The sequence below is a fragment of the Scyliorhinus torazame genome, chromosome 5 (genome assembly GCF_047496885.1).
Source record: "Scyliorhinus torazame isolate Kashiwa2021f chromosome 5, sScyTor2.1, whole genome shotgun sequence".
NCBI classification, from domain to species: domain Eukaryota; kingdom Metazoa; phylum Chordata; class Chondrichthyes; order Carcharhiniformes; family Scyliorhinidae; genus Scyliorhinus; species Scyliorhinus torazame.
The window spans coordinates 100,191,817-100,209,635 of NC_092711.1; the positions used below are offsets into that span (position 1 = coordinate 100,191,817).

At 45.3% G+C, this 17,819-nt stretch overlaps 1 long non-coding RNA gene across 1 annotated transcript; it reads left to right on the forward strand.

The window, feature by feature from the left end:
* Nucleotides 1-328: 328 nt before the first annotated feature.
* On the forward strand, nt 329-7,862 carry LOC140419172 (uncharacterized). Its single transcript, XR_011945578.1, has 2 exons — nt 329-808; nt 1,545-7,862. It is a non-coding gene; the product is annotated as an uncharacterized lncRNA (long non-coding RNA).
* The last annotated feature ends 9,957 nt before the right edge of the window (nt 7,863-17,819 follow it).

Genomic DNA, 17,819 nt, shown 5'->3' on the forward strand with positions numbered 1-17,819 from the left:
GATTAGACCGCATCTTTGGAGAGAAATGAACAGAAACGAGGCCTTCTGTGCTCAATGGACACCAAAGGGCTTGGACTGCTTTATCGACCCCAGTCAGTTTTCACGTTTTGATTTGATGTTTTAAGTTTCTGTTCCTCTTTGTTCTTTTTGGGCCATGCTCCGTTTGTTCTTTGTAGGAACGGCCCCCTTTAATTTATCTCTAAATTAATTTAGTTCTTCTATTTAGTTGATTGGGCCCTAAAATAAAACAGCAATATTATAGGTTCAGGTCTGATCTGCGGTCAGCCTGCAATAAAACAGCTGATGAATGGTAGCCACAGTCCCCACAATCCTCCGCGGCCCAGTAACCGCTCAATCCAATTTGCTCATTGCCCAGGCGCTGAGTGCGCATGCTCCAGGGCCAGCCAGCCGCGAGGCATTCTGGGTGATCCTATTGTTCCAAGTCGGAAGGAACCGGGAAGCGGTGGCGCAGATGGGCTGCAGTAAACTGGTAAAGATATGGAACCCCAGTGGGATCCATGGAGCCAGCTCTGAACGGGGAGAGTTTCTCAATCCCGAGTGAATGCCGCAGGCCGAAATAAGACCCTGCGGTACCGAGTTTGTGGCTTCGGGTCCGGTGCCTCTGATCAGGTCCGGATGAACGGCCGCCATCTTGGTTCAGCGAGGATAAGAGCGCATGCGCTGGCGTCAGGGTGACGTAAGAGAATGGGCAGGACTTTCAGGGGTCTCTTTTCCAACTGTCCTAATGCCCCGGCGAGTCCTAATGGCGACAGGTTTTTAAGAGCTTAAATCGATAATTGGCAGCACGGTAAGCACCGTGGTTAGCACTGCTGTCTCACATGTTCGAATCCGAGCTTGGATGGCAGTCTTTGTGAAGTTTTCACTTTCTCCCGCGTCTGCTTGGGTTTCTTCCCACAGTCCAAAGATGTGCAGGTTTGGTGGGGTTCTGCAGATAGGGTGGGGGAGTGGGCCGAGAGAAGGAGCTCTTTCAGAGGGTCGGGGCAGACTCGATGGGCTGAATGGCCTGCACGGTGGAGATGCTAATGTGGATGTTACAGCCCCTGTATCGTTACCGGAAGAGGCTGCTCCTAAATGCTTTGTGATACGTTAACTCCACATTCCTAGCTTTGCTGCTCAGAGGGGTCTGTGCTAGACGGAGCAGAGGGTCTGCTCCTGGATCTGTTGAAAACACCAATTTGTAAATCCAGATGGGTGAGCTCTATGGGGCAGAATGTAGGGCTTCCTCTGACTGCTGGCCTCTCTTCCGTGGTCTTTTCCATGTTTAGGTAGCCCTGGAACGGAAACATGAGGTGTCCACCAGTACACTTCATACCTTCCACAGCTGTTGGTACCTCAGGGTGCAGAGTGCTTCTGAGACACGGAAAACAACATTCTGGTTTAGTGAAAAAGTTTTCCATGTTTTTGTTGTGATTTTGCCTTCTTTTACTTTGATTGGGCAACATATTTGGGGAAATTAGAATTATTTGTTCTGAATTTCTATCCTGGGCAGACAGTGATACTGACACAGTCAACTCCTTTTACAGGGGATTGGAAGGAGAGGATTTGACACATTCATCATGAGTTGAACATCACCAGCCTTTGAATGTGGGAAAGGATCTGAAACATCAGTGTGACTGGAAAAGCACCGAGACCCACACAACACACACCCGAGTGAGAGAGTTCCAGTGAACTGACAGTGGAGAGAGCTTTAACTATTACACAGCCTGAAAAAAACACCACATCATTCACAGTGAGGAGACACTGTACAATTATTCTCTGTGTCCACAAGGCTTTAACTGATTATCCAATCTAGTGGCACCATGGTGAAACAGTGGAAATGTGTAGACTGTGGGAAGTGTTTCAGATACCCATCACAGCTGGAAATTCATAAACGCAGTCACACTGGAGAGAAGTTATTCACCTGCTCCACCTGTGGAAAGGAATTCACTCAGTCATTCTGCCTAACGACACACCAGCGAATTCACACCGGAGAGAAACCCTACGATTGCTCTCATTGTGGGAAGAGCTTCCGGTCTTTATCCAACCTCACTGAGCATCTACGGGTTCACACTGGAGAGAGACCATTCCACTGCTCTGAATGCGGGCAGAGATTCACTTGTTCTTCCCACCTCACTCTACACAAACGTGTCCACACTGGTGAGAGGCCGTTCGTCTGCTCAGTGTGTGGGAAGGGATTTATTAAATCGGCGACCCTTCTTGAACACCAGCGTGTTCACACTGACGAGAAAGCATTCACCTGCATGGAGTGTGAGAAGAGTTTCAGTCGTGCAATTAGTCTTCGGGATCACCAGCGAATTCACACAGGGGAGAAACCCTTTACCTGCGCTGAATGTGGGAAGGGATTTGCTTTGAAATCGCAGCTTCGGTCACATAAACTTGTTCACACTGATGAGAGACCATTTCAATGTTCTGACTGTGAAAAGAGCTTTAAAAGCAGAAGAGATTTGACGATTCACCAGCGAATCCATTCCGGGGAGAAGCCGTTCACCTGCCCCGTGTGTGGCAGAGGATTCACTCAGCCATCCGCTCGTCTGAGTCACCAGAGAGTTCACATGTGATTACAGGGATTGGATTCCTACACCCAGGAATGAACCATGTTATTCTGACAGTTCAGATTTATTTCCTTTGATGTTAAACTCCAGCCCAGTTAATGGAATTAATAGAATGGACCTGAATTGTCTTTGATTTGTCTAAGATAAGAGGAGACTGATTGCTGTCCTCTTGCCGACTATTCCATTGTTGGGTCTTTTCTCCTTTGTTAATGGAAGATTTGTATTTATAAAGCGCCTTTCACAACTTCAGGCTGTCCCAAAGTGCTTTACAGGCAATGACGTTCTTTTGAAGTGTAGTCACTGTCGTAATGTAAGAACAAAGAAAAATTACAGCACAGGAACAGGCCCTTCGGCCCTCCAAGCCTGCGCCGATCTAGATCCTCTATCTAAAACTGTCGCCTATTTTCTAAGGATCTGTATCCCTCTACTCACTGCCCATCTTAAATGACGCTATCGTGGCCACCTCTACCACCTCTGCCGGCAATGCGTTCCAGGCACCCACCACCCTCTGCGTAAAGAACTTTCCATGCATATCTCCCTTAAACCTTTCCCCTCTCACCTTGAACTCGTGACCCCTAGTAATTGAGTCCCCCCTCTGGGGGGGAAAAAGCTTCTTGCTATCCACCCTGTCTATACCTCTCATGATTTTGTAGACCTCAACGAGGTCCCCCCGCAACCTCCGTCTTTCTAATGAAAATAATCCTAATCTACTCAACCTCTCTTCACAGCTAGCGCCCTCCATACCAGGCAACATCCTGGTGAACCTCCTCTGCACCTTCTCCAAAGCATCCACATCCTTTTGGTAATGTGGCGATCAGAACTGTACGCAGTATTCCAAATGTGCCCGAACCAAAGTCTTGTACTGTAACATGACCTGCCAACTTTTGTACTCCATACCCCTTCCGATGAAGGAAAGCATGCTGTATGCCTTCTTGACCACTCTATCGACCTGCGCAGCCACATTCCAGGTACAATGGACCTGAACAGCCAGATCTCTCTGTACATCAATTTTCCCCAGGGCTTTTTCATTTACCGTACAGTTCGCTCTTGAATTGGATCTTCCAAAATGCATCACCTCGCATTTGCCCGGATTGACCTCCCATCTGCCTTTTCTCCGCCCAACTCTCCAATCTATCTATATTCTGCTGTATTCTCTGACAGTCCCCTTCACTATCTGCTACTCCACCAATCTTAGTGTCATCTGCAAACTTGCTAATCAGACCACCTATACCTTCCTCCAGATCATTTATGTATATCACAAACAACAGTGGTCCCAGCACGGATCCCTGTGGAACACCACTGAGCACAGTTCTCCATTTTCAGAAACTCCCTTCCACTACTACTCTGTCTCCTGTTGCCCAGCCAGTTCTTTATCCATCTAGCTAGTACCCCATGAGACTTCACTTTCTCCATCAGCCTACCACGGGGAACCTTATCAAACGCCTTACTGAAGTCCATGTATATGACACCTACAGCCCTTCCCTCATCAATCAACTTTGTCACTTCCTCAAAGAATTCTATTAAGCTGCTAAGACATGACCTTCCCTGCACAACCATGTTGCCTATCACTGATAAGCCCATTTTCTTCCAAATGGGAAGAGATCCTATTCCTCCGTATCTCCTCCAACAGCTTCCCTACCACTGACGTCAGGCTCACAGGTCTATAATTACCTAGATTATCCCTGCTACCCTTCTTAAACAAGGGGACAACATTAGCAAATCTCCAGCCCTCCGGTACCTCACCTGTGTTCGAGGATGCTGCAAAGATATCTGTCAAGGCCCCAGTTAGTTCCTCTCTCACTTCCCTCAGTAACCTGGGATATATCCCATCCGGACCTGTGGACTTGTCCACCTTAATGCCTTTAGGAATACCCAACACATCCGCCTTATGCCGACTTGACTTAGAGTAATCAAATATCTATCCCTAACCTCAACATCCGCCATGTCCCTCTCCTCGGTGAATATCGATGCAAAGCACTCGTTAAGAATCTCACCCATTTTCTCTGACTCCACACACAACTTTCCTCCTTTGTCCTTTGAGTGGGCCAACCCTTTCTCTAGTTACCCTCTTGCTCCTTTATATATGAATAAAAGGCTTTGGGATTTTCCTGTAGGAAATGCAGCAGCCAGATTGTGTACAACAGGCTCCAACAAACACAAATAAGATGCTGGAAATACTCAGCAGGCCAGGCAGCATCTGTAAAGCAAGAAAGTGAGTTCAAAACCGAACTATGATTATGACCAGATTATCTGCTCAGTGCTCATCACCGCGGGCTTTATATTGAGCAGTCAACCTGAGAGAACTTCCTCCTTTGAAATATTATCAGCAGAACTTTTACGACCAGCTGCAAGAGCAGATGGGGTTATATTGGAAGGTTTCCTCTGAAAGTCACTGCAGTATTCCCTCAGTACAGTGCAATATTCCCTCAGTACAGTGCAATATTCCCTCAGTACAGTGCAATATTCCCTCAGTACAGTGCTGTATTCCCTCAGTACAGTGCTGTATTCCCTCAGTACAGTGCTCTATTCCCTCAGTACAGTGCTGTATTCCCTCAGTACAGTGCTGTATTCCCTCAGTACAGCATCGGAATACCAGCTGGATTTTATGGTCATGTTTCTGGAGGTGAAGTTGAACCCACATCCTCCTGACTCCGAGATGCGAATGCCACCACTGAACAATAACACCTCATCATTAACTCAAGATTATTTCCGTTCTCACATCTTTGGTTGTTCTCCTGAAAACATTAACCCATTGGGCTCTCGGACAAAGCCAAATGGATTTGACAGGCGATGCTGGTTCCCAGGGTTTGTGCTGATGCTACAGCAAGAGATCAAGAAGGTTTTTATTTCTGAATTCAAGAACTGGCATCAAGTATCACAACATGGTGACAATTTGAACTCAAGGCTTTGCCTTTCAGAGACTTTGGCCTTAACCATTCAGGCCATTTGTTACTTTCTGAGAGAAAGAGCTTGAGATGGAACTTGCCTCCAAACCAATTGCCAGGACTTCTGATTCTGATGTAAAAATACCATTTAAAATCAGAGTCTGCATAATTGTTGCCAAAATTGATAAAGTAAAATTATAGCTTTTCTATTTCAAACTTCGAAAGGGAGATTTACCTGAAGCTGAGGGGGATTATCAAATATTCAGAACAAAACCTGATGACAAACGGTCTGGGTGGTTCCCGGGAATCGGAAAAGAAAGTTTCATTTGGGGAAATAAATTGAAGATTAAGAAAACCCGCCAGCCCCACAATACGGCAAATTGAATTTGAACTAATTTTGAAAATAAGAAACATATAAACTGTTGATACCTCGAATCAAATTGGAATGTCTGCTTCCTGTTTTAAAGATAGTAGAAGTATTGGACAGTAACGTTTCTCTAAGCCTCATGAATGAGATATCTAATGGCATGTGTAAAATTGTATAAGAGGAAGTGATTGAGCACAGGAATAAAGTTAAGGAAAAATAACCCCCCTGAATGGGAATTGGAATACCTCACTGTGGGTGTAGTTCAGTGGAATATATCGAGGTGGTATTGATGTACATTTTAATGAAAGGAAAGTGTAGATGAGACTAATAAATTGATGGCTCTCTTGGAGATGTTTGTATCCTTGTGGATGAACTTTCAAAGAGAATTGCATTTGATAAACTGGCCACTGCCTAAGACATTGAAGCATTCAGGGGAGATGAGCAAAGATATTTACAGACACATATAAGTGGGACGAGGCAGTTCGTTTCAGTAGAAATGATTCATTTTCAGGTGAGCTACATTTTATATTTACTGAAGTAAGCTAATAAGATCAAGGAAGCCATTGTGAAACGTAACATTTAAATGAAAAGGGCATTTTGTGTTCAGCAATTGATCGATTGTATTAATCAATGATGTGTATTAATTATTCACTCATCAGAAACAAATTATTAATTTAGTGTGCCTCAGTTGATTTTAATTGAAGATTTAATAATCTGGAAGTGGTTGTGTTAAAAGACTTGGTTGTACCTAAAACTGTGTAAGCCTGTTTTAAATTCTATATTACAGCTTCTGTGAGAAGGAATGTATGATCTGATATGATGGTTAGCAACGAGTCTTCATACCCTTGGTAACCTTATTTGTAACTGGAAGGTCACACAATGATGGGAGGGATACATTAAACATTCCCATTGTATCCCGATCTGCGACATTTACCCAAATGGTTAAAACCCAATCAAACCGATTCAGGTATGAAATTGACCAACCATTGAGTTCTAATCAGTTTATTCAAACTGAGGGAGGATCTACTTAGGTACTTCAAACCCGAGGAGAAGGTCTGTTGCCAGCCAAGTACTGGAATCCCCAAAGCAAGATTCCCATCAGAATTGTCAAAGAAGGGGTACAAGAGGGATTATGTTTTTACAGCCTGATCAACCAAGAGAAATGGTAAAAGTCTGTTTTGTGTCGATCAGTTTCCTCTTTTCCTTCTGTATCGATCAGTTTACCCTTTTCCTTCTGTATCGATCAGTTTGCCCTTTTCCTTCTGTATCGATCAGTTTACCCTTTTCCTTCTGTATCAATCAGTTTACCCTTTTCCTTCTGTGTCGATCAGTTTACCCTTTTCCTTCTGTGTCGATCAGTTTACCCTTTTCCTTCTGTATCGATCAGTTTACCCTTTTCCTTCTGTATCGATCAGTTTACCCTTTTCCTTCTGTGTCGATCAGTTTACCCTTTTCCTTCTGTGTCGATCAGTTTACCCTTTTCCTTCTGTATCGATCAGTTTACCCTTTTCCTTCTGTATCGATCAGTTTACCCTTTTCCTTCTGTATCGATCAGTTTACCCTTTTCCTTCTGTATCGATCAGTTTACCCTTTTCCTTCTGTATCGATCAGTTTACCCTTTTCCTTCTGTATCGACCAGTTTACCCTTTTCCTTCTGTATCGATCAGTTTACCCTTTTCCTTCTGTATCGATCAGTTTACCCTTTTCCTTCTGTGTCGATCAGTTTACCCTTTTCCTTCTGTGTCGATCAGTTTACCCTTTTCCTTCTGTATCGATCAGTTTACCCTTTTCCTTCTGTATCGATCAGTTTACCCTTTTCCTTCTATGTCGATCAGTTTACCCTTTTCCTTCTGTGTCGATCAGTTTACCCTTTTCCTTCTGTGTCGATTAGTTTACCCTTTTCCTTCTGTATCGATCAGTTTGCCCTTTTCCTTCTGTATCGATCAGTTTACCCTTTTCCTTCTGTATCAATCAGTTTACTCTTTTCCTTCTGTATTGCTGTGTATCTTTATTTTAAATAAATTTATTTCAATTTACCATCTGAAATTCCTGTCCTTCCTAATCGTTAAGTCTTGTTCAAACTAAAACAATTGAGTGAACTGTTTATAAACACTGGTGGTTTGGTTGATTGCAATGAGACTTGAATAATTCTAGGTTTTAATATGAGATCACCTGAAAGTCTCTGAATTGTCTGCATTGGATGGAGCCCTTGTAGCCTCATGCAAGCATATCGGTGTGAGTGTGCAGATGTGATTTGTCAGATGTAAAAGGACTAATTCAGAAATGCTTTGTGAAATTCACTGAAGAATGAATCCCAGACATGTTCAAACTGTGTCTGAGGCCAAACTAGTTTCAGCTGATGCTTCATCAATGACCGGAGTCCCATGATAAGGTCAAAAGGTGGGATGCTCGCTGATGACTGCACAATGTTCACCATTTGCGTCTCCTCAGTTACTGAAGCGTCCATGGCCAAATGCAGCGAGATAATATCTAGGTTTATACAGACAAGTGGTAAGTTGCATTTGTGCCGCACAAATGCCAAACTATGATCATCTCCAACAAGAGAGGATCGAACCATTGCCCCATGACATTCAATAGCATTACCATCATTGAATCCCTCACTGTCAACATCCTCGGGGTTACCATTGACCAGAAACCAAACTGAACTAGCCATAAATATTGTGGCTACACGAGCAGATCAAAGACTAGGGATCCTGCGGTGAGTAACTCACCACCTGACTCCATAAAACCTGTGCACCATCTGCAACACACATCAGGAATGTAATGGAATACTCCCCACTTGTCTGGATGGGTGCAGACCCAACAACACTCAAGAAGGACAAAGTACTTGATTGGTACCCTATCCACAAACATTCACTCCCTTCACCACGTATGAAAAATGGCAGCTGTGTGTACCGTCTCCAAGATGCACTGCAGTAACTCACCTCGGCTCCTTGGGCAGCACCTTCCAAACTCAGGAATACTACCATCTAGAAGCAGAATGGCAGCAGATACCTGGGAACACCACCACCTGGAAGTTCCCTCCAAATCACTAACCATTCCTATTTGGAAATATATATATTTGAAAATATATATTACTGTCACTGGGTCAAAATCCTTGAACTCCCTCCATAACAGCACAGTGGGTGTACCCACACCTAAGGGACTGCAGCAGATGAAGACGGCAGCTCACCACCACCTTCTCCAGGGCTTCTAGAGATGAGCAATAAATGCTGGCCTAGCCAATGACACACACATTCCATAATTTATTTTTTAAATGTGACCGTAAAAGGAGAAAACATTTTTAAATCATCAAGGCATGGACTCATACTCCAATCAGGACAGAACAAGAAACACTGGTTATGGTCAACAGGAGTAAAATTTAAGTAAAAAGGAATTGAGTTTGGACAATTGGAGGCTTGGAAGAAATAATACTGAATTAGAACGATCCACAAGATGGATACAGGCAAAGGGAGAGCTGGAGAATCTTCAAATCCAAGCGCGATCTGTCACTTTAATGTTTTGTCTTATTTGCTGGTAAATTAAAGTCGCCATAGCCCCAGATGACCAGAGCCTGCTTTCCGCTTTGAGGGGGAGAGCTGACTGGTGGTGATTTAACCTGAGGATCACCACACCTCAGGCGAGGGGTCAGATTGCAAAGGCGGGGCCTTCATGAATAACCTCAGCCGGTTCAGGAATTCAACTTGCGCTGTTGACTTTATTCTGCATCACAAACCAACTGTCTGGCCAACTGAGCTCAACCGGCCCCCAGTTATTTCCTAGTATTTTAGAATTAGCGGCTCTGCTTAGGATAAGGAATATCATTGAGAGACGTGCGGCGTGCTTATTCAAGTAAATACTAATGAGCTACTTTTACCAGTTTCAGTGTGTCTTCTCAGGTATGTAATCAAGAAATCAGGGAAACAAGCTCATATCTTATAAAAAGCTGGATTAGCCAAAATTATTTGTGAGAACTGAGAGGGAGGAACTGAAGGAGATCAATATTAGTAGAGAAATGGTGTTGGGGAAATCGATGGAAGTGAAGGCTGATAAATCCCCAGGGCCTGATAATCTGCATCCCAAAGTACTTAAATGAGTGGCTCTAGAAATAGTGGATGCATTGGTGGTCATCTTCCAGGATTCTATAGACTCTGGAACAGTTCCTGCAGATTGGAGGGTGGATTATGTAATTCCACTATTTAAAAAAGGGAGGTAGAGAGGAAACAGGGAATTATAGACCAATAAGCCTGATGCAGGAAGTGGGAAAATTTCTTGAATCCATGATCAAGGTTTTATAACTGAGCTCTTAGAAAACAGTGGCAGGATCGGACAGAGTCTGAGGGCAGCACATTAGCATTGTGGTTAGCACAATTGCTTCACAGCTCTAAGGTCCCAGGTTCGATTCCCAGCTTGGGTCACTGTCTGTGCGGAGTCTGCACGTTCTCTCCGTGTGTGCGTCAGTTTCCTCCGGGTGCTCCAGTTTCCTCCCACAGTCCAAAGATGTGCGGGTTAGGTGGATTGGCCATGCTAAATTGTCCTCAGTGTCCAAAACTGCCCTTAGTGTTGGGTGGGGTTACTGGGTGATGGGGATAGGGTGGAGGTCTGGGCTTGGGCAGGGTGCTCTTTCCAAGAGCTGGTGCAGACTCGATGGGCTGAATGGTCTCCTTCTGCACTGTAAATTCTATGAGTCAGCATGGATTTATGAAGGGAAAATTGAATTTTAAGGATAGAACTAGTAGAATTGCTTTTTAAAAAAATTTAGAGTACCCCATTCAATTTAGTGTGGCCAATCCACCTACCCTGTACATCTTTAGGTTGTGGGGGAGAAACCCATGCAAACACGGGGAGAATGTGCAAACTCTACACAGACAGTGACCCAGAGCTGGGATCGAACCTGGCACCTCGGCACCCTGAGACAGAAGTGCTAACCACTGATACATTTACATTGTTGTATCCAACCTTGTGCAAAACCTATCATGTGAGCGTTTGATGGGCCAATGTAGAGCACCACTCCTCCACCCTATCCCCGTAACCCCACCTAACCACTGGACACTCAGGAGAAATCTTTTAGAATGGGCAATCCACCTACCCTGTGCATCTTTGGACTGTGGGAGGAAACCGGAGCACCCGGAAGAAACCCACACAGATATGGGGAGAAATTGCAAAATCTACACAGTCACCCAAGGCTGGAATGAACCCCCCTCCCTCTGATCTCCAGTCAGCCTTTGTTCGAATGAAAAGAGCCCCAGTTTCTCTAATATCTCCTGGTAACTAAAGCCTCTCTTCCCTGGGATCATCTCGGTGAATCTCTTCTACACCCTCTCCATGGCCTTGACATCCTTCCTGGTATAAGATCCCCAAACCCTGATCTGATATTCCAACTACAGCCTAACCAATGATTTGTCCAGGTTTACATGACCTCTGTCCTTTTGTGCTCCACACCCAGAATTATAAAACCTTGGATCCCATGTGTTTTTTAAATACTTTATCAACTTGTCCTCCCACATTTAAAAGTTTGTGTATCTGAATCCTTTTAGGGTTTGGGAGATATTAACATAACATGGCTGAAATACATTGACATCCAATGTCTGATATAATGTGTGTTATGGAAGAAAAAAGTTTAGTCTGAGTTAGAAACTCAAGCAGGCGCTTCACTGCAGACAGGTCGCCGTGGAAACACTGATAAGACATTCCATTCCACAGAATCGACTCATTGGAAACTCTAGTCGGAACGGGGAGAGGACAGAGTTTGTCTGTTATTAACCTCAACATAAACTTAAACCAGAGTGAATAATAGAACAGATTGAATTCTAATGTGTGATGCTTATATCTACAGTAATGGAATTATCAGAAATAATAGAATTAACAGGCAGGGTAGTTTAGGGAAAATGAGGAAATTACTGAAGAAACGAAACTGCTGGGTACCAAGAATGTGTCCTTGTAAATCAGATTAGAGAAATTCCTGTTGTCTTTTCCTCATTTGCTGAATGAACTGTGTTCCGTACTGGGCACCAAACCTCAGGAAAGATACATTGCACTTGGTAACAGTCCAGTACAGATTGACCATGAAGAAGTGAGGCTGGTGAACTGAGTGAGTCCCTTCCCACACACGGAGAACATTAAGGGTCACTCCTCATTGTGAACAGGTCGATTAATCTCCAGGTCTGATTAAATCTGTTCCACAGTCCCCAGATTTCCAAGGTTTCTTCCAGCGTGACTACATATCATTCGAAAGGTCAGACCATCGGCTAAAACGTCATCCACATTCCGAACACATGAACTGTTTCTCCCACATTGAACAGGGTCTTTGAAAAAAGAACAATACAGCACAGGAACAGGCCATTCGGCCCTCCAAGCCTGTACTGGTCATGATACCTTCCTTGTGCCGTATCCCTCTATATCCATCCTATCCATGTGTTTGTCAAGATGCCTTTTGAATGCCGTTAATGTATCTGCTTCCACAACCTCCCCTGGCAATGCGTTCCAGGCACTCACCACCCTCTGCGTAAAAAAAGCTGCCTTGCACATCTCCACTAACTTTGCACCAGGGACCTTAAACCTATGCCCCTTGGTGACTGACCCCTCCACCCTGGGAAAGAGTGCCTGCCCATCCACTCTATCCGTGCCCCTCACAATCTTGTCGACCTCTTTCAGGTCACCCCTCAACCTCCTTCTTTCTAACGAAAACAGTCCGAGTCTATTCAGCCTCTCCACATCGCTAACACCCTCCAGACTAGGCAACATCCTGGTAAACCTCCTCTGCACCCTCGCCAAAGCCTCCACGTCTTTCTTGTACTGTGGCGACCAGAAATGTGGACAATATTCCAAGTGTTGCCTTAACAAAGTTCGATACAACTGTAGCATGACTTGCCAGTTTTTATACTTGATGCCCCATCCAACGAAGGCAAGCATTCCGTATGCTTTCTTAAGTACCTTGTCCATTTGTGCTGCCAGCTTCAAAGATCAGTGCACATGAACACACACATCTCTCTGACTTTCGTTATTCCCAGGAGTTTTGTCATTTACGGTATATTTCCCCCCATCATATAACAATATTCTCCTTAACCAGTAATGCTACTCCCCCACCCCTTTTACATCCTTCTCTATCACTCCTGAAGCATCTATATCCTCCAACGTGCAGCTGCCAATCCGGCCCTTCCTTTAAACATGTTTCTGTGATAGCCACAACATCGTAATTCCAAGTACCAATAAGTACTCTAAGTTCGTCTGCCGCCCGGCTATACTTCTGGCGTAGGAACAAATACACTTCAAACCACTGCGTTTGAGCAGACAGGGTGATATTGTTCTCTTATTTTTGTTCTCCAATTCCCCTTCAGTTATTACACCTTCTGCGCTAGCGCTCCAGTTCCCACCCCTCTACCATACTAGTTTAAATCCTCCCAAGTGACTCGAGCAAACCTCCCAGCCAGGATATTGGTGCCCCTCCAGTTCAGATGGAACACATACTTCTTGTACATTTCGAGGATGACATCTACTCAGAGTCATGTGTTTCTCTTGTAGTCCTTCTGTGATTGGAGAAGGTGTTTCTCGACCCGCAGATCTTTGGCAGAGGTCCCTCTCGGCCACTTTCTGCCTCTTCGTTGGGGCGTTGGAATTCAAATGTAATCTTTTTTATTGTCACATGTAGGCTTACATTATCACTGCAATGAAGTTACTGTGAAACTCCTCTAGTCGCCACGCTCCAGCGCCTGTTCAGGTGAATTCAGAATGACTAATTCACCCAACAAGCAAGTATTTTGTTGAGAATGTGCAGACTCCGCACAGACAGTGACCCAAGTGGGAATTGAACCCGGGACCCTGGGGCTCTGAAGCACCAGAGCTAACTATTGTGCTACCATGCTGCCCTAATGATGCAGTTTGATGGGCATGTTGTCATGATAGTGACTGATTGGCAGCTATGAGACAGGAGCTGAGGAGCATAATGTGGGAACAATTGTTCTTGGGCAAATGCAGAACAGTAATGTGGTGGTTGTTTAAGGAGCACTTGCTGCGAGTGCTGAATAGTTTTGTCCCACTGAGATGAGGAAGGAATGGTAAGGTGAAGGAGTCTTGCATGACAAGAGAAGTGGAGCTTCTAGTCAAGAGGAACAAGGAAGTTTATGTAAGGTTGAGGAAGCAAGGATCCAGCACAGCTCTAGAGGGTTACAAGTTGGCCAGGAAGCAACTCAAAAATGGACTGAGGAGAGCTAGAAGGGGGCATGGAAAAGCCCTGGCAGGAAGGATCAGGGAGAACCCTAAGGCGTTCTACACTTCTGTGAGAAGTAAGAGGATGATCAGAATGAGAGTAGGGCCCATCGGGGATAGTGGAGGGAACTTGTGCCTAGAGTCTGAGGAGATGGGGGAGGGCCAAAATGAATATTTTGCTTCAGTATTCACGAGAGAGAGGGACCTTGTTGCTCATGAGAGCAGTGTGAACCAGGTTAATAGACTCAAACAGGTTGATATTAAGAAGGAGGATGTGCTGGAAACTTTGAAAAGCATCAGGATAGATAAGTCCCCTGAGACTGACGGAATATACCCAAGGTTACTACGGGAAGTGAGGGAGGAGATTGCTGCGCCGTTGGCAGTGATCTTTGCGTCCTGGCTCTCCATTGGATTGGTACCAGATGTTTGGAGGGAGGCGAATGTTGTTCCCCTGTTCAAGAAAGGGAATAGGGAAATCCCTGGGAATTATAGACCCATCAGTCTTGCGTCTGTGGTGAGCAAATTATTGGAAAGGATTCTGAGAGATAGGATTTATGATTAGTTAGAAAACCCTAGTTTGATTAAAGATAGTCAGCATGGCTTTGTGAGGGGCAGGTCATGCCTCACAAGCCTCATTGAATTCTTTGAGGATGTGACGAGACACATTGACACAGGTCAGGCAGTGGATGTGATGTAAATGGATTTCAGTAAGACATTTGAGAAGGTTCCCCATGGTAGGCTCATTCAGAAAGTTAGGGGACGTGGGATACAGGGAAATTTGGCTGTCTGGATACAGAATTGGTTGGCCAATAGAAGACAGCGAGTGGTAGTGGATGGAAAGTATTCCGACTGGTGGCCGTTGACCAGCGGTGTCCTGCAGGGATCTGTTCTGGGACGTCTGTTCTTTGTGTTTGTTATAAATGACTTAGATGAAGAAGTGGAAAGGTGGGCTAGTATATTTGCCGATGACACAAAGGTTGGGGGAGTTGTAGATAGTGTTGAGGACTGATGCAGGTTACAACAGGACATTGACAGGATGCAGAGCTGGGCTGAGAAGTGGCAGATGGAGTTCACCCTAGATAAATGTGAAGTGATTCATTTTGGAAGATCGAATTTGAATGCTGAATACAGAGTTCAAAGGCAGGATTCTTGGAAGTGTCGAGGACTAGAGGGATCTTGGGGTCCACGGACATAGATCCCTTAAGTTGCCACCCAGGTTGATAGGGTTGTTAAGAAGGCATATGCTGTGTTGGCTTTCATTAACAAGGGGATTGAGTTTCAGAGCTGCGAGGTTTTGCTGCAGCTTTATAAAACCCTAGTTAGACCACACTTGGAATATTGTGTCCAGTTCTGGTCGCCTCATTATAGGAAGGATGTGGATGCTTTGGAGAGGGTACAGAGGAGATTTATCAGGATGCTGCCTGCACTGGAGGGCATGTCTTATGAAGAAAGATTGAGGGAGCTAGGGCTTTTCTCACTGGAGTGAAGAAGGAAGAGAGGTGATTTGATTGAGGTGGACAAGGTGATGAGAGACATGGATAGAATGGATAACCAGAGACTTTACCCCAGGGTGGAAATGGCTGTCATGAAGGGACATACTTTTAAAGTGATTGGAGGAAGATATCGGGGAGATGTCAGAGGTAAGTTCTTTACACAGAGATTGGTGGGTGCGTGGAATGCACTGCCAGCAGAGGTGGTGGAGTCAGAGTCATTGGGGACTTTTAAGCGACTCTTGGACAGCCATATGGACAGCAGTAAATTGAAGGGGTGTAGGTGAGGTTGATCTTAGATCAGGATAAGTGGTCGGCACCGTATCATGTTCTATGTTCTAATCTCTTCCCAGTCATTACAGTCAATACTTATTACATAAGGGCAGCGCGGTAGCCTTGTGGATAGCACAATTGCTTCACAGCTCCAGGGTCCCAGGTTCGATTCCGGCTTGGGTCACTGTCTGTGCGGAGTCTGCACATCCTCCCTGTGTGTGCGTGGGTTTCCTCCGGGTGCTCCGGTTTCCTCCCACAGTCCAAAGATGTGCAGGTTAGGTAGATTGGCCATGATAAATTGCCCTTAGTGTCCAAAATTGCCCTTAGTGTTGGGTGGGGTTACTGGGTTATGGGGATAGGGTGGAGGTGTTGACCTTGGGTAGGGTGCTCTTTCCAAGAGCCGGTGCAGACTCGATGGGCCGAATGGCCTCCCTCTGCACTGTAAATTCTATGAAGTGGGGAGTGAACAGGAGTGGAGTAAATTCAGAGACAGGCAAGGCAGCCCCCAGTTGTTAGCCTTGACCAGAACACCAGCTTTTTCAGCATTGTTTCTCCAGAGTTATTAAACCACTCGAAGGAAGGAAGCACAGGTTCAGGTGCTGATGGAGATCCTGGTGCATCCTCCATCACCAATAGTAATTATATATAAAGTCGCGGTCTTGAAATATGTGGAGGTATGATCAATAAGTTTGCAGATAGAAAATTGTTGGTGTGGTAACTAGTGAGGAGAAAAGCCTTAAATTACAGGATGATACAGATGGGTGGGTCATATGGGGAGAACAGTGGCAAATGGAATTTAAGCAGGAAAAGTGGCAGCTCTTGTACAGTCAGTACAGACATGGTATGCCGAGTGACATCTGTGCTGGATCATTCCAGAAAACATTGAACATTCAATATCACGAGCAAGAGGGAAGAAGAGGGGCAGCACGGTAGCATTGTGGATAGCACAATTGCTTCACAGCTCCAGGGTCCCAGGTTCGATACCGGCTTGGGTCACTGTCTGTGTGGAGTCTGCACATCCTCCCCGTGTGTGCGTGGGTTTCCTCTGGGTGCTCCGGTTTCCTCCCACAGTCCAAAGATGTGCAGGTTAGGTGGATTGGCCATGATAAATTGCCCTTAGTGTCCAAAATTGACCTTAGTGTTGGGTGGAGGTGTTAACCTTGGGTAGGGTGCTCTTTCCAAGAGCCGGTGCAGACTCAATGGGCCGAATGGCCTCCTTCTGCACTGTAAATTCTATGATAATCTATGATAAGATAGAGGAATTATTGATTCTAGGATTGAGCCCAGCAAGAGTTGCATCTTCTGGGGAGCAGAGAGGAAGGACTCATTGGGGGGAAAAAAACCTTAAATTCTGCATTCTGCCACAGGAGAGCAGCATTTAATCATTCTGAGAAATGGAGAATAGCAGAATACCCGTTGACAATAATTTGTTTGATTATTTTTATCAATTGGTAACAAAGTTATTTTGTATTTGTTTGTGGTGTCAATGGTGCGGCTATTACCCAACATTCCATGCGGCTGTGAATGTGCCCTATTCCCTCCACAGGAACCCAGTGCGCAGACGCATTGCTGGGTGTATCGAGCATGCGCAGTGTCACTTTGCTCGGCAGTCTGGGCGAATGGGAACGGCTGATTCCAGTGGTGAGGCGGAGGGAAGAATGGAGCCGGGAGTCGGGGTGGGAAGGGAGTGAAACATACAGCCTGAGTGTTTCAGGCTTCGGAAACACTCCCTGCTGGTCACAAGTCCGGAATAAGACCCTGCAAGTCCCGTGTTTTGCAGCTGCGGCGCTTGTAATTGGTGTCAGGCCCAGTTCCACGGCCGCCATCTTTGTTTAGCGGAGCTGTGGGGCCACCTTGGTGACGTATCAGATGCGGTGCTTCAGGATCTCGGTGACTCTTATTATTGGACAATCAGCGAGTCAGCCTGAGCCTGTGGCCGATTTCATCATCTGTAACCGTCACAATGCCCGGGTGATTGACGTCAGGGTGGGGGCATGAGCGGTCATCCTGGAGTCGGGAGCAGGAG